At 40.3% G+C, this 24,420-nt stretch overlaps 1 protein-coding gene across 1 annotated transcript in view; it reads right to left on the bottom strand.

The window, feature by feature from the left end:
* Window positions 1–24,420, bottom strand: part of Stet (stem cell tumor) — a 432,571-nt gene that overhangs the window by 206,583 nt on the left and 201,568 nt on the right. The window lies entirely within an intron of this gene.

Below are 24,420 nucleotides of genomic sequence, written 5' to 3'. Positions count from 1 at the left end.
TTAGCACTTTGTATATGTTTTAAATTGATTCAGTCTGAAAACATGCGATTTTCACTGTCCTTTCAGATTATTTTAATAGTAGCCCATATTTAAACCCCACTTTCAAAACCGAAGATTCGCACTGTTATTTTAAAGATAGAATTTTAAATAAACATTACTTTTCTTCGCCTTATTTCACCTCCGTATAATAAAGTAAACATATTGAACATACAGATTCAAGTGTTGGATCATAAAAACCTTCAACAGGTGTGGCAAAGCTCTTGAAATAAAAGTGGTAGCCCATATTTGGACCACTTTTTCTACCTACAGCTACTACTTAGGGATGTTTATTGCATCGCCAACAAATTCATAACTACATGCTGGATAAAGTGGTTGGTATACAACTTATTTTGAGTAGAGTATTCGAATGCAATAATCTCGTTCCAACAGTAATATTAAGGGCGGTGTCACTGATGACGTATTAAACATTCGACTGATGTGATTAATATTCCCATTAGTGCATTACAGTAAATATTGTGAAAATATCTTATTTTCTTTTTTATTATATCACTTGTAGGCACATTGGAAATAATTTTTATCGCTAGATGGATTTACTTTAAGTTTCTTGAACAGTATTTACCTACCTGGAATGTTATACGTCTATATTATAAAATTCGATTAGTACAAGATTGTTGGGAACAGAAAATTAATATTTCGCTCCGGAAAATCCAGAACTTAAATGTCCGTGTACGTGGAGGCTATTTGAAAAGAGGGCGAGACCTGGCGTCAAATGATTTATGATTCGTCATGTAGAGAACGTCGTCACACATTTCCTTTATCGAGTTGCTCCGAAGTGCACTCTACGTAATTACTCATCATTCTGAAAGTCAATTTAACCTGAAGTTCGAACAGTTGTTATCTACGAGACCTAAAACGTATGCTTGAACCCGATTCAAAACGATACACTTTCAAAGGAGCTGCCTACAATATTCACCCCAAATTCTTCTGCAAAATTAGCCCAGCACCGCTACCCTACAATGAACCCAATTTCTCAAAACACCAAACACAATCTAACCAGCGAAAACCAACGTACAGGAAAGCAACACCTACTAGCACCTCCTAATACCTACTAGGAGTATTGGGAGGGTGGGTGTGGGCAATCGACAGGAAGCCAAACGCTGACAATAGATTGCAGATAGGGAAGCAGGAAAATAGTGTAACGAGCTTTTTGGAGCGCGCAGAAAATCCAAGGACGGGGTGGCACGTCGATAAGTCATAGTGGGCACTCGAACGTGAAGGATGTCACTCTTGGTGTTGCGCCGTACTTGCCGTGAAAAAGAAAAGCGGGGAAGAAGGTCGCGCGACAAAAGGTCGAAGGGTAATACGTCAAGGGTGGGGCCGGTGTGGGACGAGCGTCGGGGAAAAACTAATTTCCCGGCGTGGCTGTAGGTGCAGGATGCGGTATTAAAAGCCCTCTGGGGCGACAGCGCCGGCCCCCTCGGGTGTGCGAGTCAGCAAAACCTTTTCGGCGATTCGTTCTCTCGCGACCGGGGCCAACGTCGTATAATTTATATTCTTTCATATTCAAGCCACCCTTACGACTTTACGGGCAGGCCAGTCTGCGCTCATGCCGCCCCCTATTGGTCCACTCGTTGCCTATAAACATCCAACGTGCCCTTGTTGGCGTAATACTTTGGTAATAGGGGTGGGCGATTTTTATAGGAACGATCCATCGCGATTTAGGAGCCTCGGACGGTTCGATTATCATCGGCTGTCCTGCTTTAATTGCTTCCTTGGTGTTTGCGTTGAAATGAAATTTGGGAATTGATCCTTTTCTGGGGGGATCGAAGTGGGAGGAGCGGACTCTGCAGGGTTGATAGTTTTGGAGGTCGAACTGTATTAATAGGACCTGGCTTCTTTTCTTGAAGGCAACAATTGCAAACTTTGAGGATCTGTATTTTTGGAGTAAGTTAGAGAATGGAGAAATCATGACTTAAACCCTCACTAATTTCATGTGGATTCTATTATACTTTAATTTCACTAGAATTCCTTGACATTAAGTGTAAAATATAATCGATTCGGAATGGAATGGTCCGCTTGTCTTACTACAAAATATTTGGCTACCTGAATTTTTTAAATATATCTGACACCAGCAATATGATGACTTAAACTCCTCCTAATTTCACGCGGGCTACATCATGTTTCAATTTTATCAAAATCCTCCATTGATAAGTGTGAAAAATGGCCCGGAAATGAAAGGAATTTTGTGTTAATATGACAAACAGCTTCCTTGCAATTTGAAAGCTTGTGCGCAGCTATGCAAAAGGTTGACAATGACGCGACTCGTGAACCAATGAAATGCTCAGACATGATATACAACTTACGGCGCAGGAAATCGGAATAGTTCCTGAAACGTAAACGCATTATGTATACAGTTGGCGGTGGAAGCCAGCTTGACTTAGCCTATTCTCGCATAGTTTCATACCTTCCAATCAAAACTTGCTCAACCGATAAAAGTTTATTCAGATAATTAAATGCCACGCGTGGTCGCGTTCACGAAATGTCGTGATCATAACGTACCTATTTAGAATTTCATAGTCCACACATAGTTCATCCTTGACACAAGACGCGCGTTTCTATATTTAGTGACTTCCACCCTTGTATCCCCTACATTTCACATTTCTCAACGGCGCTAATGTGCTACCAAAAGGAGACAAATAAGTAAAGCTTTTATTAAGCGGTAATGTCCGCAATTCTTGTTTCCCTGATGTTTAAAATAACCAGGCAATTTACGCACTAATAATATAATTCAGAATTAAGAACAAAGCAAAGTAATACAAGTTTGAAGATTTGAGAGCAGTCTAGAAGTGCAAATGTCCCCTCAGGTTAAAAATATTTCTCCATCAAATTCTGCGAAATATAAAATACACATAAATTTAACATGTCATCCCTTACACCTCACCTCAATATTGCAAAAATATTCTTGGATGATCGTTAACTTTTAGGTTGCTGCACATGAAATGGCCACTTCGCCTAGGGAAGTTTGAATAAAAATATTTTTTGCATTCTACATATTTTATTTATTTTATTCAATTGAATATCCCTGTTACATGTGCACCGATCCAATCAATATACAGTGTTCGATATCTCGGTGAGAATACACAAGTTGCATAGCACCTACTTTATTGTCGTAACTATGAAAATTCCCAGCAAATCTTTCCAGTAGTATACATATCCCAAACATCCTGAGCGATCGAGAGTAGGCGCCCGCTCGGCGCAGTAAGAAGTCGAACTGGTACGCGTTGAGCGTCGAAAGGTTAATTCAGTTGGAAGAGATTAATTAATCGCACAAAGGATTAAAATGCCGAATTTATCGGGGCTCTGTATACGTTAATTGTTCGGTGAAACGTTGTATAACGCGGGGCTAACGTTCCGAGCAAATTCGCTAGTAATTTCGGGTGGAAGCGCAACAGCCGCGAGACGACGTACAAAGGGAAAGTTGCAGCGGAACGAGGGCCTGCGAATGACACGTACGCTCGTACCTTTGCACAGTTGGCGCATTTTCGACGACAAGGATCTATTTACCGTGAGCGTTCTATGCATTTTCCCGTTTCCGCGAAAGGAATACCTGTGCGTGTGGCGGAGGGGTGTGGGGGTGGGCCCCAGACCCCGCTGAAGCGAACAACCGAAATACTTTATGCTAAACTTAGTTTATGCCGCGAGTGTTATTGGAACTCCGAGTAGGATTACGCTCCCTGACAGAGATACGAGGCGCACCCCTTAAGGTCAGAAGCGAAACACAATATCTGCAAGCTTATTTATCAGCCTCCATCCCACCCCCGCCCATCCCTTTCTTCGCCCGCTTCCGTTATGCCTGCTGTTGGCCGCTTTCCACTTTGAAACTTAAGACTCGCGTCATCCAGCCCCCTCTTCGTAGCTGGGGTTGGTTTTATCGTATCATAAGGTTAGCGATGGGAGGAACGTTTTATTGGTAATATTGATGCTGGTCACTTCTGTATCTTACAAGGGAAGTTAGGCAGTTTGAAAATTCAGAAAATTATGCAACTTTGTGCGCAAGTAGAGTAAGCTCATGCGTAGGAGAAATCTATTTTTTGTTGGTGTCGCAGTGCAGTTTTAGGGGGTGAGTATCTCGAGAAGGGTGGGAGATGTTGGAAAGAAGTGTCAACAAAAGTTGCATCTTTTTTTATATCCACAAAACTGCGTAAAAGTAATTATCGAAAAATCCATGTTTTTAAAGTTACCTCCACCATCAATCCTTAATTCGACTGATTACTTTTACGCAGTTTTGTAGATATAAAAACAAGTGCAACTTTTGTTGATACTTCTTTTCGATATCTCTCATCGTTCTTGAGATATTCCACGTAAAAGAAAACTCTGCTTTTTTCGAGAGGCGATTTCACCCCCCAAAACCACTCTATGGCACTAACAAAAAATAACTTCTGAATTTCTGAACTTCCGCGTTGCCTAACTTCCCTTGTTAGTATATTCTAAGTGGAATTGACGTACAAGTGTATTTTTTATGTGTAGTTTTGAACTGAATTCAGATTGGGTAGGTACTTAAACTTTGTGTAATTCGTAACGACATAATTGAGGGATGACGTAGTGACCAGTGTATTGAAGACAGAAATGGACATTTCCTGCCACCCTTTCTAATACAGAAACCACGATAGATTATGTATGTATGAGCAACTTACATATAACATTTTTTTATTCGTTTTAGTATGCAAATCCCCCGTTCTGGTGTATCGACATGCATTTATGAATCACCCTTATATGTATATTTTCTGTTGGAGATCGGTATATACCAGTGCTGTCCAACCTAAGCCACGGAGCTTAGGGATCTTCCCAACACTCTGTCTTCATTACCATGCATATGAAAGCCGTATTGTTGATGCTGCGTTATGTGTACGCGCCCACGCGAATGAAACATAATTAATTGTAACGGACAAAGCATCGGGATAAAACTTGCTTCCTCAAAGGATAATTATTTAAGATAGGTACTGTTTTTGACGAATTATTCCACGACAAATCGATCACTGTTTGCTCTTGCTCTTGAAATATGACGCAGTCCACGTGAAATTAGGGGTGGTTAACTCATCATTTCACTGGTATCGAATTTGCTTAAAAAACGAAGAACACGAAAGATTCCAATTATTGCAAATTGAAATATTTTTAAAACGATTACCAACGAGTGTTTAGAAATTATGCATACTTTTCAGGCAAAAAAAGGCCCGCTCTCGCAGAAGTAGATATAACAAAATTCCCCACACCCTTTTCTTTCTTCGCTACAAAAAGAATCCCCAGGGATGCATAACCTAAGATCTCATTATTCCCTACATCTACCAAAGAAATTCAAACCTCCAAAATCTCTTCCTCATTTCCACTTTGAATTCGAGCAGTCAGGGAATACTTTCAATAACACCGCCAAGGGGAAAAAAACGCAGCCAAAAAGGAGCACCTTCTGCTTAAGGGTTAATAATGCGCCATTATAATACACCGTTACCATTATCGTTAAACCACACTATAAAATTTAAATATGTAGCTCCCAGGGCGGCAGAAAAGGAGGAAACGAAGTTGCAAATCGCGAAAATAGAGTTTAAAGCGGAATAGAAAGGAAGCCGGAGCAGGGGGGGGGGTGGAGTGGACGCGAGATTGGTCCAGCTCGCTCCCACGGTGAGAGGGGCGGAAAGAGGGGGGTGGCAGGGGAGAAGGACGCAGAAGGAGTATCCAGATGAGCTTTCGCGCGCGGGGAGGTTGAGATAAAAAGCCGCTTCCTTCCGCCAGGGGCAGGGGGAGGGGGCAGGGCAACTATTAAAACCATACCATTATGGAATATATAGTAGTGTATCCCCGTCGACGCTTTTATTTCATTACATCGTTTGCGCGGCTAACGAAATTACCGCAATTTTGCGGCGTGCGGGCCGCCACCGAGCCACTGCGCCTCGCTGCTCTGACCCCCTGCCTCTGCCCTATCCCTAGACCAGCCCCCTTTGCCTTTCCTCCCCTTCGCTCCGTTTCGTCTTCCTTCCGTGGATGCTGTGGCACGTAGCAAACCGGAAAATCTTCCCGCCCCCCCCCCGGCGATGTCTCGGTTCCGTTCTTCCTATCGATTGCTCGTTAATTACGGTCACTATACCGGGCGCGTCGAGGCGCGCGGGGGACCGATGCATCAAATATTGACTCGGGACTTGGACGGTGAATGGGAATTAAACGGGAGCCCGCCTCGGCGGTAACTTAATTTGCTGACGTTTCGATTGGGGCAAGGGACTTTCCACACTTCTGCTGGCTGGTATTCCGAATGTATTTGGTTGGCTGAGATAGCGGTGGTTTAAATTTTCGTCGAGGAAGATGGGCACGGGTGGGTGCAGCCGGAATACCAGCGACGAGTCTTGAAAGTGCGAAAGGGACTTTAGGGAGATACTTGCGTGCCTTGTGTATTTTTAGTTCTTTATTTATTGATTTATTGCGGGTAGCAACCCTTTGGCAAGAGAACGGACAAATAAGGCAAAATTAAAATTCAGGTTAAAATAAGGTGAACGTCCCAATTTCTGCTGATTTAGGCGGTTACTCGTCATAAAGAAGGAGTAGAAAATTTGTTTGTGATCAAAAGTTGCGGAGTAACTGATTAATTCTTTCATAATAAATCAACCAGTTAAAAAACTATTTAAGAAAGATATTTCAAGATGTTTGATGCTCACATCATATTACGTTGCCTTTTCACGTTAAAATAAGTTGCATTTTTTATGGAGAGGTTTTATAACACAACAGTAAAGCATAAATTAATGATAAACAAAAAATAAAATGCCTTCGAATAGAAATAGAGGTTACAGCATACGCTGAATTGCGAGGTTATGTTACTAAAATTTTGGTGAGTAGAAATGCGGACATGACGGTGATTCTCTTGCCCCTATACCTACTCACCTGTTTTTTACTTAAAAAAAATTAAAAATAGTAAAAAAAAATCCAGAGCACAGTACGATATTTGTTTTTGTTATTAAATAAGAGCTTTTACTGCAGAAACTATTTTCTGCCCAATTATCGAATACCAATAGCGAAGCTGTTCCTTAGTACAACCAGCTAGAACACGATCGAAAAATCATGAGTCTCTTGTTTTAAAAGTTTTTCGTTGCTTATGCTGCACTTTGATTAGCCCCAACCTCGTGCAACACTCGCGCAAATGTTCGTATAATTTAGAATTATTTTTTAGAAAAATATGAAATGAGCAGAAATGGGGACATATACCTTGCCAAAGGAAACAACAGAATGGGATGAAATAGGATGAACAGATTACAGATACAAGTATTAATATTGCAATTTAATCGCCGAGTATACACAGAACTGAATTTCTGAAAGTAGATAAGGAAGTAGCGAAAACGTCAATATTATGGCAGTATCTATTTGCGAGCATACACATTCTGCATTGTGTATACATTTGTGATTGGTATTTGTGATATGTTCGGTTGGTAGAGAGGGTATTAGGTTGTAAAAGATACAGAAAGGTGAAACGTGTGTGAGTAAAGCTGATCATAATGGTCGCCAGGCACAAAAGTGTCCCGTATGGAAAGGCCTTAAGGGACTTTCGACGTGACATACTCTTGGCAGGGTACTTTGTTATAAAAAATAGGAAGGTAAAAAATGTGTGAGTATAGCAAAGCCGATAATAGCAGTCGTCAGCCATAAAAGTGCCTCGTATGGAAAGGCCTTAAGGGGCTTCTGACGCGAGACACCTTTGTGGCTCACGAATGGTATTTCAGATATATTCACGCGGAAGAGACATCACAGAGTAAGAAAAAGATAGGGGAGTATAAAAACATGTGAGCATAGCCGAGATATCAGACGCTATATTTACAAAAGCGTCTGGTATGGAAGGGCCTTTAGGGACTTTCCGCGCCAAACACTTCTCTGGATCGCGACTGGTCTTTTTAAGATACACATGCATTTTCCTATCTTTTTAAAACAGCGTTGCATCTGGCAAGTGAATATGTCTGAACAGTCTGCTGCGTGTCATAAAAGCTTCTCGTGTGAAAAGGCCCCAAACATGTTGTGATACGTACGTGTTACGCATCTGTGTTAAAAAGCGTACGTTTTTAGAATACACGGTATCGCAAAGAAATAATTGTCAACCCAGATGTATGATAAGGGGTGAGGATTAAAAATTAATATAATTTAAGCCAGATTTACTTGATAATTAATTAAAGATTATGAAATCAGTGTGATAAATTATATTAAAATTTAATTAAAGGTTTCAAAATTAATATGATTTATATTAGATTTAATTGAAAATTAAAGATTAATATGGCAAGTTCTTCGAAAGTATCTTTTTATATTGAGCAAGCATTTGGACGTAAACACCACACAATATTTGTTTTTCAGAGAATTGTTTACTAAATAGTGGTTTGCGTGTAACTGTTGCCAGTGATCGTTTCTATTTGTGGGGAACATTGCTTTAGGCCTTTCTCTAATGCATTTGCAAAAAGTAGTCAACTATTATCACAAGGTTTTCCAGTAACTGGAGGATTTTTCCATCCGAAGAATATTGAAAGGTGGAGAAACAGAATGAAAAATCATAATCTCGAAAGTACGTACTCCATTCTTCTGTCGTTGAGAGAAGAAGAACAAGTTAGATGCAAGTAAATTTTATATAAACAAAAGGGTCTGATAATATGTTAAAGTGAAAGATAAATCGTATAAAAGCTAAATTTTAATCTCAAAATCTCGCAGAAAGGTTTTATGCAAAACGTTTCAGAAACTCATTAATTAGTTAATGTAGTAATTAGGATATCGTTGCGTGAAAATATGCAGTTTCATTGCGAATCTTGAGAATAAAGAGCACTGACAAACAATAAGATGAAAGAATTATGAATTCTTGAGTTACTATTATTCAACTGATTATTTATCGAGTCGCATTTACCATATTCATAGGTATATTCATATTTCCTAATTGAAACTCAAGCCATACGTTAACATCTCTTAATTGGAACTTAATAAATAGGTCCACATTTTTTAATCGAAACTTAACAAATAGCTGCACATTTCTTAATCGAAACTTAACAAATAGCTACGCATTTTATAATTAAAACTTAACATACTTATACCTCCGCAGCTTCCACTTGAAGGTTAACACACTGATACGTTCACAATTTCTTAATTGAAGCTTTGAATTTCGGGTGAAACAACGAGCAGAATCGTCCCCCGCCACCCTTCTGAAACAAGAAAAGTAAAACGGATCGCCGTGTATCGACACGTTCGAGCGTCGATGCGACAACCTTACGCACGATTTACAGATTCCCACTGTAAGAGGGGGAGATTGAAAAAGCGAATGGAAGCGGGGATACAGACGGCCGCATAGTATTCCGCAACGATGGAAAAGATTTGGGACAGTGGAAAGAACGCGGCGGGAAACGAGAAAGGGGGGCCGTGAAAAATGCAAAGCCATCGACATGAGAAAAACGAATGTTCGACCGTGCGGAATCTGTAGGTGACACGCTGTCGAGGAAGAGACATTGTCTGCCAGCTGGCACAATGGTCTGCAATAATGGAATTCATACACTTTATTTTATTAGTTCGGCGTTTCACCTCTAATTAATTCTAACACTTGTATCGTTTGACCAAGACGCGCCTTGAGAATATGCCTTGCCTTTGGTCTGATCCCTTTCAGTCGATATCCCTTATGATTTTAAGGGGTTACGCCACCCTGAGACGCTCGAAACGAGACGATTTTTTTATGCAGATACTATGGGGTTGAAAATTATTTCTTTACATCGTAAGTGTAGAGCGTGTATTAGTGCATATATTGTATAAATACTGTACAAAAATATTTAAAAATGGCCGGGTTATTGGTTGTCCTGCGAAGCTACTCCGCGCGTGTGGTGTATCAAATATCTCCAAAACTATTTGTCTGATTTATTTCCAACTTGGTACACATACTCTTAATGGTATCAAGAATATCGACACCGTTTTAATTTACTCTGTTTCCACGTACATACGTACCTACCGCGTTCGAGGCCTAAATAGTGAAACCCTCTTTCATTCGCGCGTTACAGTTTCGAGACGGGAGATTGAAGCGTTTTCTTGTCGAACAAGCGTTCATGCGTGAGGAAAAACAATAGAGTAAAGTGGAGTGTCCGTGCATTATGCGGGCGGCGGTTGGAAGCTGGGACGAGCGTGTTCTAGCGAGAACATTCGCGTGTATGCATCACCGCGCCCAGTCTGTTTTTCGCCGCGGAACGCGTGAATGCGGTCCGTGCATACGGGGAGGCACAAAACTCGGGCACGAAGTCGCGATACGCTTTTCAGAGACGAGTGTGCACGATAAATCGCGGAGGAGTGGTTTTACAAGAGGAGTGCGCAAGTTCGACACATCGATTTGGCTAAAATCTTGCATACAGTTATTTAGTCGACACCGTATGTACCGTAAATTGGGGTGACTTTGCCCGCTTTTGAACTTGAAATAACTTTTTTAGCACTGCTAGTGCATTAAATTTTTTTTTGAAAAATACTATTATTGCAAGTATCGATGCCAAAAATACTCGGTATCGAATGAAAAGTATCGTTACTTTTACTTGTATTTACTAGTATCGAAACCACCCTATTTGTGTATCTTAATAGCGTTGCATCGAGAGAAGCAGGACGTTGGAAGAGGAGAACGTCACGATGCTCTCAATTGTTAACGATCCGCGAACAACCAGGTTAACATGATCTCAGTTGCAGTCGTTTTTCTCGTGGCAGAGAGCTGCCCTTCCATTACCTATTTTTCAGGGGGCCCCGATCTATTCAATCTCGATGCAAAGGCGATCTCACGCGCAGTAATAGCTTGTCAGCCACACCGACCTCGCTTCTGATAAACGGCAGCTTCCCTCGACAATCCTTTCTTAAAGCTCTATAATACGAATGCTCTCTCCCTAGTGACCCTCCATGTTTCGCCCTTCACCCTCACAGTTGGCACATGATACGTTTACCACCACATGAAATCCTCGAGGAACGTTCTCGTGTCCTCTTCTCTTGTGTCACGCTGGAGCCTTCATTATTCGAACGTTCCGCTACATCAACTCACTACTATTCCAACATTTCGTTGCCCAAACAGAGCATATGTCGTTTGAAACATACCCTCTTTTATTGAAACTTCTTCTGTAACTGTCAAACCAATTTCGGTCAGAAAAATTTCCCAGACCCAAACCTATCCCAGACCTAAACCTAAACCAGACCCAAACCTAACCTAGACCTTCACTAAAATTCAAAACAATGTCCAAAATTAAATAAACCCAGCAGGAGATCCTGCACCATCAACCCCCAGGCCTCCAAGCCTCCTTGACACTCCTCTTCACACCCATGCACCCAATTACGCAACCAATCACGTGAAAAAAGAATGGAAAGAAGGGAACAAAATTTCCTTTGCGACCAAAACGTATCCACGTCATTCCCCGTTCGTCGATTTTCGAGCTGGAATTGCAAGGGAAACGGCCAGCACGGTGGAGCCTGAATTTCATAGCGCGCGCACCTTTGTTCAACAGACGTCGCGTACCGTCCTGCCCGTTCGACGGCGTCCTCCCATTTTTCCCGCTGGCACGCACCATTGAAAATTTCGCCTCACGTAGCGGGTCGCCACCCAAAATAAATTCAGCCGATCGGAACGACCGGCGGCGGCCGTGGAAAAAGGCAGAGTCTAGCCGCGAGAGAGCAATATTCCGGATAGGGGCCAAAGACGGACGTTTTCTCATTTCCGCGGCGAGACCCGCACGGCCCGGGACTTCGTGACCATCCCTCGTTTGTCTCACAAAGCCCGTCACGACCAGTCGAATTCTGCCTCCCCTCCTGTCTGACGGCAATTATACATTCTTACGTGAAATCATTTGAATTCCGTGACACGCGCGGCCAATTCATCGGATCCATTACCGGAGGGGTGGACACCGTCGCCGATTATTTATTCCGCGCTGAGGATTCAACCGTGCCCAGTAGACACTGCGGAATACCCGTCTCCCTGACTGCGGGACCGTGTTCGTGGAATATCGTGACTGCGAGCCGTTAATCTCAAGAAAGGCTGCTGAGTGGAATTTGATACTGGTTACGATTATGTTGAGGGGGAACGAACAGGCGACAGCTGTCGGTAATTATTGTTTGAAGTGTTTGCGTGACATGGGGGAGGGTGGTTTCGAAGGATTCGGTGATCGAGGTCAGTGGAGGCATTGGGAGCAGAAGCGGAGTAACTCGCATTGCTTGCGAAATTCAGTTAGTAGCAATAATGTATTCCAGAAGGTTGTACCAATCATATAAAATAGGAAAATTAATTTTCTTTCAATGGGGGTTAGCCCGTTTTTGCTGTCAATGCCTCATTTGATGTATGATACATTTTCAGGTCTGGTTTTAGTTGTTTACGATGGTAGATTCAGGTGTGCTAGTGGTGCGATGAGTTTTGAAGTTTCAATTGAATGCTGTTGGTTTTGAGGGGACGTTACTCTGAATATGGCTCAGGAGGTAATCGCGGGAAGTATTGTGCACCGAGTTTGATGAAATTTCGTGGGTAGGTAGAGAGTAGAAGAGTATTTGACCTATGTTCGGCCATTTGTATAGAAATTCAATAGTTTATGAGGTATTTAATAACGGAGATCGTGTAATCAAAATTTATACAGGGAAATGTTTTCTCCTTAAATAATGAAAATATGTAATATGTTTACTACTATTTGAACCTGAGATTTTTAACGGAGTTGCAAGACAAAAAATTGACATGTAAAATTATTATTTTCTAATGACTGTTCGTCACTGAACGTGGCATCGCGTGATGAAATTAATTCTTTATTTTAAGGACACCAATTACTGGAAAATAAAAATTTATCCAGTTCAGTTTCAGAAATATTACTCTGTAAATTTTGAATTTCTCTTCATGGATAATTTACTTGAAACATTTTAATATATAGTTCATATTAATAAGCATTCATTACATTTTAATGAAATTATTGGTTTCGAAGCTCTCAATAAGCAAATTTTATCAAATTCCACAATCGTATCCAACGATTACTTTGTATAATCAAGGTTCTCTGTTAATTGTTGTATCAAAAATGAAACCAGAGTGCCCTATAAATCAATAGATAACTGTAAAAGCTCGGTTCATTTAATGACGTAAAGCCATGCATGGCTAAACAACCAAGCTATCGCAGTCTTGCCATGCAGGCCCGATTCACGCAAAAATACGCACACGTGTCAAGTGTCCATGTGCTGACATTTAAGAAACATAAAAATAGCTGCTCATTGAAAGCGCTGCCTTCGAAAAATAGGCAGCCTCTATTAGGATTTGTCGGTTTTTATTTATAAAATTGTAAAATTCGAAAACCGGGTTTTAAATTTAAGAAACCGGTTTTATATATTAGAATTAACATGCAGAAATGAATGAATTATTTAATTAGAAACATTTTGACTTGAAACTCGCCTCGGACACAAGCATATTGTAGTATGTAACAGTTTACTCATTACTGTAAAACTGTATTCATGAGTTCATATTTTCATATTTTACACTGTAAAAAATTTATATTTTATGCGGATTTTAGTTTTTTTTCATTTGGTTTTGTATGCACTCTATTTTATTGTGTTATATTTTTGTAATTCCATAAATATTAAGGAAACTGAACGTTTTTAAAATAAGTACAAATATTTATTTACTATTTTATTTATATATTTTTTTGTGAAAATTCGAAAATCGGTTCTATCGGTTTTTGGGGAATGGTGGAATTCGAAAACCGGTGTTTTCAAAAGTCGGTTTTTATATAAACCCTAGCCTCTATCGACGCGATCGCCGTTTAATTCGCACGATGCTGGCCTCTCGTTTTCCACGGCACATCGATTTCATCGTTTCTTAGCCGCGGCTAGATCAATGTGGGCGACCTTTATCGCGAACGTCGCTGTTCCATTTTTTTAATACGCTGCCTTTCCCGCGGCCAACCATGTCGGGCGTTAAAATTCGATAAAAAGAGAAGGAAAAAAAAATTAATGAACGTTGCTGCCATGAAAATGCTTTATAACCTAACGTGGTTAATAAAAGATGCACGTCCTGTGTCGAGCGGCCGTGATACACGACTATAAAAAGGCATCGACCACGGTGTACTTTTATCAGGACCGAACTTGTATTTAACAATGTGCAAACGCCTGCAGCCTGCTCGAGGCAGATAACACTGGTAAACATTTATGAGAAGGATCTGTAATATTGTATAGGGTGATTCGTAATATATGGTGTATGCAACTGGGGCAGTAGCGATTCTGCACGAGCAAATAAATGTAAAATGTTCAATGGAGTTTTTCATACGAGGCTCCATTTCTTGGGAAAGTCGAGCTTCGAAACTTGTCGCGTGGATGTACGTCTGCGGCTACTTAATTGTTTACTAACAATTCCCTCCAATACTTTGGAGGGGTGCAAAGATAAATGGGATGAATCTTTGTGTACGAATTAATCGAAATTGTAGAGAAACGTTTTGAATATGATATTTGAAGCATTTTAGAAAATTATATTGTTGAAAAAAATTTGTTGCCCTGAAATTTGATCAGAACAGAGTAATATAAATTTTATTATGAATACTCTTTTACATTTAACAAGGTAACAGCAGACGAATTAAAATTTCTTGTACGCTCGTACCGACTACTATGAAGTATCATATTTCTGCACACTAATTGGATTACATGAATACTGTTATTTTTAATATTTTCAACGGAACCTATAAAATGCAGTAATAAAATGGACTAGGTATATAAAAATGAAGAAATATTCGCAGATAATAAAGTATTATTCTGTTTAAGTCCAATTGAATACTTACGATGTAAATTAATTATACTCTAGATAAAGCACGAGGTATCCTGCTAATTTGAAGTTATGTGGACAAAATACTAAAAACTGAAGTATTTCCGTAAGCCAATACCTATTGCTCGAAAATACTGCCTATATCATTTAATGCTCAAATAAAATACTGTTTGAAAATACTATTTCATTTAATGCTTAAATCATAAGTAAATACTATTTACTATTTACACTCAGATTCGAATATAGGAAACAGCACAAATTTCAAAACGAAACAGATCTCCCAAATGTCGCTCGCTGCCATCTGAATAAGATTAGGTACATATTATGTTGGGCTAAATTTCTAGCAAGTATTCCTGAGAGCAGGTATGGTCGTCAGTCAGTCAGTCATTATTTGAAATACTATTATTTGGAATACTAGGTATTGTTTGAAATACCTAGAAAAGTTTATTAGTCAAACCCTGTATCACTCGAAGAAATAAAAATATTTATTTCTATTTATCTATTTCAATAATCTATTTTCCCAACCACCGATTATGATCTCTAAAAGTAGGTATATAAACCGTTTCTTAAAATACTCAGTATGTACCTAATATAAACAGAAAGCACGCAATTAGTTGCAATAAATTAGGAAATTTAATGAAACCATGCTTAAACTGTCAATATGAAATATTTTTCTGTAGCACGCGTGCGAAGGGGTCGTTACGAGCCCAGGTTCTAGGGACGCGATAAAATAGGCTTAATGCAGAAACGTGATCGTTGACGCACTGCATTCTTGTCAGCGTTTCGTCGCGATAATTATCTGGAATGAAGCTGGTGAAAGTATTAAAACCCGCCAGCACTGTACAATGATTATTGCAACGGTGTAAAATGTGATCGATACGTTGTCGTGGCGCTTTATAAATGACCGTGGATGCCGTGCATCCCCTTTTAGCGTCGGGCCGCCATAGTAAATATACTCAAGTGGCCGTACAAAACGAAATGGAATGACGATAATCACGCGACCCCCTATCTTTTGAGTGCTGATTTCTGCTCAAGCTCGTGGCAGCACAGAAATCCTCTGGGTTCGCATTATTCCTGTCTTTTGTGCAGAATAAATGTGGTCGGTGTGGACTTATTTACTGGATAGGGGTGTGCAGTTACATAAGACATAAGACAAAGGAAAATTATTGTTAAAGTTATTTCAGGCTTGACTTATGTATGCTAATTTGGGGGTTACATTTTCTAAGGTTAAAGGTATTTATTTTTAAAGAGAGCATTTTTATATCACGAAATTCTTACTTTTAGTAATTTGTAAATTATTTTATGGGATTATTATGCAAATCTTCGTTATGAGCATTGATCGTGTGATTTTGCTTTCCTTTTGCGTGGAATTCAAGAATCTTTCAATTTATTTAGAATGTGTGCATCCACTATGCGTAGTCACATGAAAATTATAAATCAGGACCCATGGATTTTTTAATTCTCGAATTTGCAGTAGGTTTATCTAATAGTATATAGTTCTACTAACCCAAACCAGTCGAAGTGACTGGTTTTAAATTTGGTAATAATTTGGTAGTAATTTAAATAACTAGTCAAAATGACTGGTTATTTATAAAATGCGTCATTTTGACTAGTCTGGTAGAAGTAGGTATACATTAATTGTTAATAGTTCTAGTGTTAAGGTAATCTTCAAGGTATCCACACCAACTTCAATTTCTTCCACATCGAGTGGTTTCTTTCCAATGATGAACAACGCGGTGACGATTTAAATGGCCACTTCATTCCGCAAAATGCCCCTGCGAGTGCGCATTTTCGTTTATTTGTCACGACCTAATAAGGCCGTCCTCGAGGATCTTCATCTTGGAAATTACAGAAAGTTGGCCATCACGCCTCCTTACTCTTTATTATGACGACTTTAAGTCCCATTCTCTTCGTTTTAAACGCTACATTGAGTTCGTCCGCAACGTATCTCTTCTTCCTCCTAGCATTCTGCATGAGTCTCCTACATTTGCTTGCCTCTTTAATTTATTCTGAAGATAACGTTTGTGCTTCTTAAATCGATGCCATTACGGCGCCACGAATGTCGCGACATTTTATGCACGATATTGATCGTCATGGATCTTTCGTCCTTCCATTGCCCTTAACAATCTAGGTGAACTTCTACAGAATTTACACAGGCGCACGATTGTACCAACGATTAAAATTTAAAAAAAAAAAACCGACACAAAAGGAACGGTTTATTACCTGAAAATGTAAGTTACGAAAACTTTAAAAAGTATGAAATAACTTATTATATCATATTATTTATTTCTCTGTTATAGGTAGTATAGTCCCAATATATTATATTCAGTTTTGTGATCGCATATAATGCTTATTTCGAATTCTTATAATATTGAAGAACGAGTAGGGGACTATGCTGTGAAATGTTTAAAAAAATAAGAAGATACTCCGCCCTATTAGACATCTTGTAACAAAACAAATGACACGAGATGGAACCGTGAAGTTATGCTTATAATGAAGAATGCAATATGGGCAATCCAATAAAACAATCATCTCTGAAACATTGTCACATGTTTCTTTTAGGGCAATTTAAATTAATGCATTTATTTTTTGTCGCATTGCAATTTGCACAGTTACTAATACATATTATTCCACTTAGGATTCACAATTTTATTTCCACAATAACCCCTTTTCCCATAAGCGAGAGCGAAGACCACCCTTCCGCGTATAACTCACTGCTGTACGTACACAGTTCAACACAGATTGCGAAGCTTTGGCGGCGATAGCGTGTAACTGATCGCGCCAGAATCTCCGGTGAAGCCAGGATCTTCGTTTCACCATCGCAGAGTGGTTACAAAGCTCGCGTTTACACGTCTCGTCAGCTTTTCGACCGCCGCGCGAAATAACGCGGCGCACGAAAAGACGCTGAAAACAGAAGCCGATCAATGGGCTTTGGAATATAAATAGGCGGCCGCGGGAACACGCCGAATGTACCCTCCCGGAGCGGAGGTGGGTTGGCGGGCATTTATTTATTTATTTATTGCGTCTGGCCGCGGCACGAAGCCTGAGGCACGTGGCGAAAGTACATTGCTCTTCGCTGCCTCGCTTTCACATGAACATTCTCATTTCTTCCTCATTCGAGGTGGAATGGTTTTTTAATAAAACGAACAAATAAAGCTGCCCGTGTCCTTCACTGCTTCTTCTCGCTGGGGCGGCAAAGTGATGTCTTATACAACCCTCTAATTAACACCCCATATAATTATACTTCTATTTTAACAATACTCTTTGACACCAAGTGCAAAACTTCATCGAAAAACTCCCTCCCTTGTGTGAAGACTCTTTGAAATGTTGTACTTGCATTTTTTATTCGTACATATATTTCTTTCTATTTAAAACGCGCCCTTGGACATCCAGGTTTATACTTAATAGGCTTCACAACACATTTTTGTTGAATTCTTCTGTTTTCTTCACGATTTTCTGTTACTTTGTTGTGCTGTATATATGGTGCAATGATGGTGTTCTTATTATTTTGGTAAAAGAAATGCAGAGTTCCTTTCGAATTATTCCCAACCAGCGGGAATAGATTCTACCCCCGTCGGTTCATATTATTATAAATCCTGAGGAGTGGGGAACGTTCGATTGGATAAATTTTTCCTCCTCTTTCCATTGTTTCAGCTCCCCTCGACGAAGCATTTCAAGGTCTCGTGCAATGAATGTCGATGGTCCCATTCGGTGTGCAAATATTTTGATTGCGTGACACGTACGGCCAGAAAAGGGTATTCTGCTCGGAGAAGAGACTCGAAAAGGGGTGTGGGAGAGCTCCAGGCTTTTTGTTTCATATTAAAAACTGAATCGTACTGCGTTCCAGAGCACGTGAACTTGGCAGATAAATGGAACATTGAGGAGATTTAAGGGGACTAGGCACTTAGATCGCTCGAAAATCAAATATTCTTTGCGAATTAATTACAAGGAGATGAATACAAATTGTGACTAGTACTTTTGGGCAATGTTTGTTAATACTATAAACAGTAAAAAAATAATTATTTGAATAATATATACATATATATGACAGCAGTACAGTTGTCTGATATATAGGTGTCTTTTTGGAGCCGGTGTAATTTTGCAGTGATTCTGGCCTTAAGAAATCGAATTGTGAAATATTCTCTGAAATTAATACTTTGCCCTGACCTCCATTCTGCCCTGAACCTATTGAAAAAGGAAAGATATCAAAATTATAAAAATGGCGTCTGTAAAACGGCAAATTTTAAAGAAACTTGATTTTTCGCCAGGGAAAAGAGCCATTTTATTATTTTTTTTTGTCAAACCAGAAGTTTTCACAGACTTACGCGTAGGTTCAGGTCGTAACTAGACATGTTTCACATATGCTGAATTTTTTTCAAATTGATCTTAAGATCTGCATTTCTAAATAAGCGATGAAACTTTCGTAATTATCATTCACCGAATGATACCCGACTCTACCATGCGAATGTTAACTACCCCCCGGGACACCAAAATCAAACATTTCGCATACAGTTCGTATGGTTTTAATACTTTGAGCCAAGGGATGCTGCTATCACTGTATGCGCTATGCATTTAAATCTCTCGAGCGTTGCCGCTTGTGGCACCGCTACCACTGTTCCAAACTCGCCATCTCCTCCTCTATTACGTGGCCATATTTAATTAAGAGCACACTGTCCCTGTTATTAAATACCTGATGGACAATCGAGCGTGTACTCGAAGAAGCAACCACGCAGTCATATATTTTTCAACCCCCTATCCACCTAAAAACTTGCCTCAAAGTCCCTTGCGTTGAATTTCGCGCGAGCCAGTCTCGATATCCGCGCAATGTTTACTGAAATCAGTTTGGAAACAGGATCAGTGTCTTGTTCGCCGCATAAATCTCGCGTCGCAATATCCTCGTACGTTTCAGCGGGGCATTCTCTAAATGAAATTTTCATCGATCATTCGCGGCGCCACCGAGTGGGAAACAGCGCGAAATAAATTACAATACCCCGGTAGAGTGTTAAAACTCATCAGCATTACTATCCATTATCCCCTTCATTAGCGGGACTTTCTCTCTTCCTCGTGCTGCGCACACTTCCATCGCTACCACCCCTTCCCCTCTCCCCACCAGAACAAATACTCCGACGGAATATTCGCGGCCTGGAATTAAGTGAAGCGATCTCAGTCGTTGTTCAGCTTCCTTTGTCCGCGAACACCCTTTTTCCGCGGTGTTAAAATAGGGAAAACAGCTGCGAAGGCTACGAGGGTGGAGAGAATTATTCGATAGCCTTCAATGATTAACATTACTCTGCTCGGACCGATCGTTTCTACATTCTGAAAGCATTAACGGGGTAGTTTCTCCAGCAAAAAAGCCCTGCGTGTGGCTGAGGGTGAATTAGCTCGTTTAATGTTTATTTCGAAACGATCGCTGTTGATGTAAGATAATTTGTAACGAGTGATTCATGATCAGAAGTAAGTAATAAGTGATATATGTAGTCACCTTTAAAAATACGTTCTCTCGAGGGTCGTGTGGAATTGAAAACTAAAAATTCGAGACGCTGAATTTATTATAAATGTCTGGTATTATGCTTATGCAGACGCCAGCAGGGTTAAATCCTAGGAAATAAATTTACTCTTGTCGTAGATTCCCTCCGCTAAAGCTTATTTTTACTATTATCTTCACGGGAGAATTATTATGGGAGGGGGGGTTGAAAGTGAAGAGCTGGCAGCTTTGGATTTTTATTACGCGTAATAATCATAGAAGTGAATTCAGCGGAATAGAATTTTTTCAACGTGCAGCTGGAAAAATAGATACTCGCGCACATAGCAATTCCAACGTCACATTTATTTCAATCCTTTCATTTCGAGTTAGCCACTTCTGTTCGAATGAAACTATCCTCGTTAAAGTGCGAGAATCCAGAGTACAGTTTGATTTATATTTATTACGTATCCACAGGATTCTTTTAAATTATAAAAAGTACAACAGGTTTTAAAACAATTATATTGTGAGCTCTATTTCGTTAATACGTATATTAGACATGGAGTAAATATTTACTCGATGGAAAATTATTTTGTTAATTCGTAAGTAACGTTAAACTTAAGTTTATTTTTATAAGTGTTCTATCTTCTTTTCCTCGTAGGTTGATATATCAGAAGGGCAAAAATACTTGTATAAATCGTAAACCCAATTCCGCGAAGAAAAAACAATTGAATTTGAAGAAGAGGGGGTAACAAAGGGGACATAACGAAACATATTGGCGGCCATATTAGGACCGAGTGTACGTTATTGCGACAATCGAATATAATCAGGGCTCGACGAGCTCGTGGGCAAGAAACTTTCCATAACTTCGGTCGAAGTTATAATCGAAGTCAACTTGCTGGAGTTTCGGGATAGAGACTGATAATTAGTACATCGGCCCTTGGTACTCCGCCATCCCTTAATCGAATAGCACTCAACTGAGTAAATAGTCGGACGGTGCCACGATTTCGTCCGCTATATCACTATATCGTGTGCTATATACCCTGTTCCTTCCACCATTTTTTCTTTGCCCAACACGTAATACATTAATAATTATACTGAAAACATAGACAAGTTTTTACAAAGTTAAGGTTTAAAGTAATTTGTGTAATAAATAAAACTAAGTAAAGTGATGTTATACTACATGATTAATAGTGAAATCTTTATAAAATTTGTGTAATTTGTAGTCCCATTCAAAAGCAGACGATTTGTCAGGAAAAAACAAGTGAAAAGTGTGGAATAAATTTCTTCTTCGTACATGCCTCAGCTTCTGCGTAAATATAAATCGATTTCTACAACTGAGTTTAACATAAAAAATTAATCTGGATCATTAATTTAGATTAACCAAGTGTCCAATTATCGAAACACCCTTCTAATACCAAGCTCGTGTCAATATCATCTTTGAACAGAGATGGGTAAAAATTTTATTTAAATAAAAATTCGAATAACGAATAAAAGTTAAAAAAAATAATAAAGTTAACCCTGGTTAGTAAATAAAATGCCCAATAATCCAATAAAAAACTTCCAACTCTGCTTTTGACCTCTCAAAATATACAATTCTACCTAAGTAGGAAAAGAATCGATTCTTCGGTATTTAAAGATTTGAGTGATGCCTTCAATTAAACGGACCACTGTAGTAAGCTCGTGTCAATATTACCTACTTTTGACAAGGTTTGCTAACATAACGCACCTATGACAGATAAGGCTGATAAACATTTGGAGGGTAAGGTCGCGCGTCGGACAAAAGGATAGAGCGGGATACGGCGTGACGCAGGTATCTGTGCGCGCATATATATGCATTATGTAAGCACCTTGCAGTGGTACAGTAAAGCGAGCGAGCGCGTGTAATCCTCGGCAGGTACGCACCGAGGACAATAGCGCATTAACCCAATGCTCGTGGTCGGTGGTGTGTAGTACGTCAAGACGGCCCAATGGGAGAGCACATCTCCACTCGTGCTCATTGTCAGTCGAGTGCCCGTTGTCATTGTGCCGTTCCCGTCGCGTACTCACGCTCCGCCGCATTTCACGTGCCTCCCTGCGACGTATTCCGCCGCCTGTTGTGTGTACTCTGCCGCGTGACAATTTCAATATATTCCAATACAACGCTCACACAAATACAACAATTTCAATATACGCGGTGCACATGCCATCCTCCGCCGCGACCGCGGGCGTTGGACCGTTTCACATTTCGCCGGAGTCTCGATAATCCGAGGTGAACGGGGCACAAGCCAGCTTCAACTGCGGACTATGGACTCGATTCAAGCCGAAGTCAATGACAATCAGATGCGGTCGGTGTTTGATGGGAACTCTCAAGGGGAAGGAGATGTTTGGGGGAATGATAACTTGTGTGTGAAAAGAACAACATTGAGCTGTTAAAAGTACAGAGTTCAGATTATGTGGATCTCGAATTACAGCAGATTCTCGTTATAGGCTCCACGCTCGGGGCTGGCGGCGAGCTTACAACGAATAGGCGCGAGTGAGAGAACTCTTTCGTCCGCTCTCGCTCACTTTCGGGCTCTCCGAATCGCGACCGAAAGATTCTAAAGGGACATCCAGACGTTGATACGTGCTGCAGTGAAACACCGATGCATGCATCATGATGCAGGTTTCATGACTCTTGCATCTTGCTCACGCGCCTAGCCGATGAGCAAGATGCCAGTTGCGCTTCTGATGCTGAAACACGGAAACCGATCTACAGACGTAGCAACATGTATCATGAAACCTTCAACAAGTATCAGCGTCTGGAGGACCCTTAAGAAATGGTGGGAATAGCGACCGAGCACACAACGCATAGTCGAAATGAGCTTATAACGAAAATATACTGTATCGAGATTTTACTTTAACACTTTTCGTGGATGCATCATGCTTGGCTTGTGTAACGAATTAATTACAGCTGTGTAGAGGGAAATTGATATGGTTGGGGCATTTATAAAGTGTTTCAGGTTCTTTATTGACAAATAATTTATTCTCATACAAAGTTGTCTGTTAGGGGTGTTAACTGGCTGTATGGAATCACTTTATTCACTAGTATCGTGATTATACTCAGTTGGGGATTACCTCATGTTCATGAATGAGAAGCTATGAGAGAAGTTTCTTCAACAAGAAGCTACGTTGGACGGCACTGGCCGTAGTTTGAGAAGTTTACAGGCAGAGCTTCGAGACCCAGAAGTATAAATATAGTAAGTGTATAGTACGGGAGAAACAATGATTTTTTATATGAAGATGTTGAGAACAGCATTGGGACAACACAGAGATGGGCAAAATTTTTATTTAAATAAAATTTCGAATAACGAATAAAAGTGAAAAAAATTATTCGTTATGTGTAGAATAAAATTGATTCGGCTTACTCTTGCCCCTGTGACATTTTAACAGTCTTCTTTCCATCCGGGCACAGTACCTATAGGTATTTACAATACCACAAAAATCCAAATCCAAAAGCTCACTATGATAAACACAAACTTCAACCCCCTGGCTAACCCCGAATTTCCACTTCAACCATCATCGAACTACAGCAACGCGATCGCAAGCAGTCACGCAGAATCGTGCGACTCTATTTGGAAATATTATCCTCTATTTCTCTACATTCGTATTTCCCATTGATCGCCTGCCTCCTCTTCATTGTGTTCTATCGTTGGATGCCCGCTTACTCCATCGACACACCGCGTTTCCGCATTGCGGTCGGAATAAAGGCGAGCAGCGTGGCAGGTTAAGGAGAAACTTTCGTGGCTACCTGTCACAAGGGCACCTTAATGAAAGAGCAGAGGGGTGTCCCTCCTTAATGGCCCCGACTTATCCTCGAGACAATCTTCTTTAGCGTCCAGGGCCGTACAGTAAGAAAAGGCACGCGATTCTTTCGCGGCCGACGCGCCCACGTAATGGCATTATACGGCGCGCGACCCCGGATCATCTAGCATCTCATTTCTGGCCCGTTTGCATCGACGGGGAATGGCTCCCATGGAAAATCGCGCGGACCAGCCCAAGATATCGCCCCGTACCTAATATCCAAAGCATTTATCTCCCGTATCCCGAATAACTTGCTTTATCCCTTTAATCAACTTAACCCTCCCCGCCTCTTCGGGGACGTTACTCCTTCTGCAGTAAGTAAAACGTAACGATTGCGCAGCAGCGCCTTTATTCTTTT

Source organism: Andrena cerasifolii, chromosome 6, assembly GCF_050908995.1.
Source record: "Andrena cerasifolii isolate SP2316 chromosome 6, iyAndCera1_principal, whole genome shotgun sequence".
In the NCBI taxonomy this organism is placed as follows: domain Eukaryota; kingdom Metazoa; phylum Arthropoda; class Insecta; order Hymenoptera; family Andrenidae; genus Andrena; species Andrena cerasifolii.
Note: the sequence above shows the minus strand (reverse complement) of the source record. Positions and strands in the feature narration are given on the sequence as shown.